Source organism: Nelumbo nucifera, chromosome 1 (genome assembly GCF_055504915.1).
Source record: "Nelumbo nucifera cultivar China Antique chromosome 1, China Antique-T2T, whole genome shotgun sequence".
NCBI lineage: Eukaryota > Viridiplantae > Streptophyta > Magnoliopsida > Proteales > Nelumbonaceae > Nelumbo > Nelumbo nucifera.
In genome coordinates, this window is record NC_142649.1 from 76436788 (window position 1) to 76440857 (window position 4070).

The window sequence follows — 4070 nt, forward strand, 5'->3', positions numbered from 1 at the left end:
GTACATGGGAATCTACAATGCAAAGGGTGCACCTTGTGCGTTTCCAATTATTGAATTTGTAGGCCCCATTTGGTAGATTGACTAAGGAAAAAACAAAAGGATCCGTTTGGGAGATATCTCAAAGAATATTCAAACTGCTGATCAGAATTTTGTTTGTTTAGATAAATGGAAGAATTACAAGGATACAATAATTAATACGAATAACTTTACTTAATTTATATAAGCTCAAAGAGAGGATTAATTAATGAGCTTTCAAGGACCAGTCAGAATTGCTGCTTCTCTTTGGTTGATGGGTACTGTACCGTGCCCATTGGCAACTCCACTGAATCTTCGAGTTAATTAAGCTGAAAGTGTAGGAGATATAGCCCCAATACTCTCTAAATGACTACTGGTTGTAGATGAATATATACACTATATATATATATATATATATATATATATATATATATATATATATATATAGTTTGGCAGTGCGTGGTATAAATGTGTAGGAAATAATTAAGACATTGGTCCCGACATACTATTTCCATGATAGTGATAATTGATCCACTGGTACTATACCGTGGATTCTACCACCACTAGCTCCAACTCTTTCTTTGTATATATGGTTGTATAATACGTAGCCTATAATCTTCAATTAAAACTGCTAAATACGGGCTAACCGAGAGTATTAAGTACAGTAGATGACTTCGTATAGATGTTATAGTATTGGATTTTGCTTGCGTTGAATTTAAGTATTAAACCAATTAAAGCTAGGATCCAGCGCAACTTCCACGAAAAGAGGAACCTCCGAAGTCTCAGCAAGGGGCGATCGAAAGGCCACAAGTTTTAGGAGTAGGAAGCCCACAACAGCATTATAAAACCCTCTTATCTACCACTACTCCTTCCACCAATGCACCCTTCTAGCTCTATATAGTTTCTTCTCTATTTAAGACCTTAATTCTTTTCTGCGCTTCTCTCTTGATCTTTCCATCCATCTAACCCTTATTCCTGATCACTTGCTACTTCAAACACGCTGCGATCGATGGATGAAAAGAATGATGTCGTGTTTGAAGATTACTTTCCATCTATGGTAGAGAGAATAGGTGCTGATCGATTCATCGCAGAGCTCTGTCAAGGGTTCTGTTTGCTAATGGATCATGCTAAGGGTCTTATCACATTCGAGAGCCTGAAGAGAAGCGCTTCTCTTTTGGGAGTCCATGACTTGGAAGACGACGATCTCTTTTGCATGTTAAAGGAAGGAGATTTAGATGGTGATGGGGCACTGAGCCAGAGGGAGTTTTGTGTTCTCATGTGCACATTGAGCTTCGGTTTCATGAACGGCTCAAGAAAGTTGCTGCTGGAAGAAACCATTTCAAATGTGTTTTAGGCTGCTTTCATGTATGCATCGCTGTGTTGTTCACATTATATATGGTGTTTTTTCTGGCTCGCTGCACTCCTTTGCGACCTCCAAATCACGAGAACCACTTTTTTACTTTTATATTTCCATCGCTGGTGTGTCTGTATTTCCCTGGGCATCACAAGGGAATTAATGCAGATGTGCTCTCGGTGTTACTAGCTAGGGTTGCAAGAGTGCATTGGTATCTGATACCTGATCAACTAATTACTCTCCTTTTCTAGTTATATTCAAGTTGCAAAATGCCATTTCTCAGCCACAAGCGGCAGGGAGCCACTGAAGCATTATTAGTTTTAATTTATTTCAATTTAAAGCAGAAAAAAAGGAAACAGAGAAAAAATTAGCGCAACTATTCCAATGGTCTATGGAGATGTATGTGAGATACATGAAAAAGTTGATTAAAATATATATATTTTCGAAATTACTGATAGAATGAACTAACAGGATGACAGAAACGTAATATATATATATCTCCCATTACCGTAATTGGTTACTTCGATCACTGTTTTAAAATATAAACTCAATCTATATATTCTAATTTCTAATCTACTGTAGTAATATATAACCTCTCATCGCAACTTATTACAACGGGGATCCACTGACAACATTGAACATCATGGGAGAAACATATGAGCTTCTTGATTCCTAAGGCTGCGCTTGGAAACAATGCAAATGGAGTCTAAATTCCGGTTCAGGGTAAATTTGTATTCTAATTCATTTTTGTCTGTATTTGGTAATAATGCATTTATGCATTGATAAATGACAATTTGCATTGATAATAAGATGTAAAAGTATATCAATAAAAATTAAGTAAATTTGTATTCAAGTGAGCTTTTGATAAAAAAAAATACATATACTTTATTGAAATTTATGTTTGCATCCATTACAGCTAAAAAATCTGTTTGGTAAAAAGATAAATTTATCAATGCAAATTTTGCATTCCTTATGTAAAGAATATAAATACAAATATATATAAAGAGTAAAAGCGTGTATTTTGTATGTAGTTGCAATGTATATATATTCTTTCCAAAGTTTAGGATTTCTTCCTCGATACAATTTTGCATTCCTTATGTCTCATTTTAGTCTCAAAATTATTGCAATTTTAAAAGTAATTAAACTTTCCTGTGCGCTTGTCATGTATCCTGGAGCTCCATATATTCCATATCTCCACCGCTACGTGAAACTCTGTTTTGGGTTCACTACATTTTCAGCCCGAAGCCAAGCTACTCTTGCCAAAGGGTACTGAAAGAACATACCTACGTACCGCTCGTGATATTGAGCATGTTTGGAGGGTTGCTGTGTACCAGTACTGCTTGATGACATGCCACCTAGAAAACTATTAGCATCCAAAATGGATTGCGGGTATTGGTACCGGCTCTTGTTCATTGAAGATATATCCTAATCTTCTCACGTCTCCCTGGCTGTATTAAATATTATTTTAGTTTTAATGGAATCATGATTGGATTAAATAAAGGTCATTTACTTAGTTTCACGCAGTTTTAATATACATAGGGGGCGTTTGGCAAGTCTTTCGACAGAAGATTTTCTAATAGCTAAAGACCCAATAATATATTCAAATATACAAATAATACTCTTGGGTCCCACTTATACTATTATTTATACAAAATATTAAACTGAACCCATTAATGCATTCACCATAACAATAAAGCAATCAATGTATGCCCCACTCTCATCTTTGGCTTACACATACATCACCTGCTTGAGTCCACTCATGTGTTTAGTTATACAAAATATTGAAGTGGGACCCACTCATGCATTCACCTATACAAATAAAACAATGTGGGCTCCACTCTCATTTTGGGCTAGCACATATATTATCTATTGGCCCCATGGCTGTTATAGTGTTCAATATCCTGTTTAGTATAAAATTGTAAATGGATTTCTTTCAACCATGATGTTACAGTGTTCAATATACTCTTTAGTATGAAATAATTCAAAGAAGAACCAACAGATGTTTCAAGATAATTTTTGATAGCAATTCTAGCAGATAACAAGAAAATTAGAGAATTAACAGTTGTGTGTAACAGAAATAATTTTCCAATAAATAGATAATCTTCATCAATGCAAAGGAGGAATAAGCATTATAATTTGGCAATTGGGAAATGTCAAAAATGAATTGATAATCAATTGTAGCAGAAATAACTCTACAATAAATAGTAATATAGGATTTGAGGCAATTTTGTGATATGCCCACAAGGAGGTTCTTTCTTAACTCTAGACCTTCTAGAACTAGCAAACCAATGAAAGAATCTACATTGCATTGAGTTTAAAAAAAAAAACCATCGTCCCGCCTTCACAGTAATAGTAGTTAATATGATATCATAAGTAATTTTAATAATTCCTCTCTCTCTCTCTCCCCATTGTTGGTTCACGTTAGCAAACAACCCTTTGATTTGATCTTGGGAGGGAGCTTGACCATAGAAGGGAAAATTCAATTCCAAGACATTGAAAAATTTTAATAAACAGGGGAAGTAAACAATAGAAACTTCAATTAAAACAAAGAAAGCATATGGGTTTTAATAAATTGAATGGAAATTCTTCAAATTTTAAGCGATCTTAATTCTAAGCACTCGGGCTGGTTGTCTCTGGTCTCTCCACTCATCCTCGAAAAACACACAACAATTTTGATGAAACAAGCCTCCCCATTGTTGAA

The 4070-nt window shown here is 34.9% G+C and overlaps 1 pseudogene; it reads left to right on the top strand.

Annotated features, from left to right (window-relative positions):
* Positions 1-1024: 1024 nt before the first annotated feature.
* LOC104605766 (calcium-binding protein KRP1 pseudogene) lies at positions 1025-1369 on the top strand (annotated as a pseudogene).
* Positions 1370-4070: the final 2701 nt, after the last annotated feature.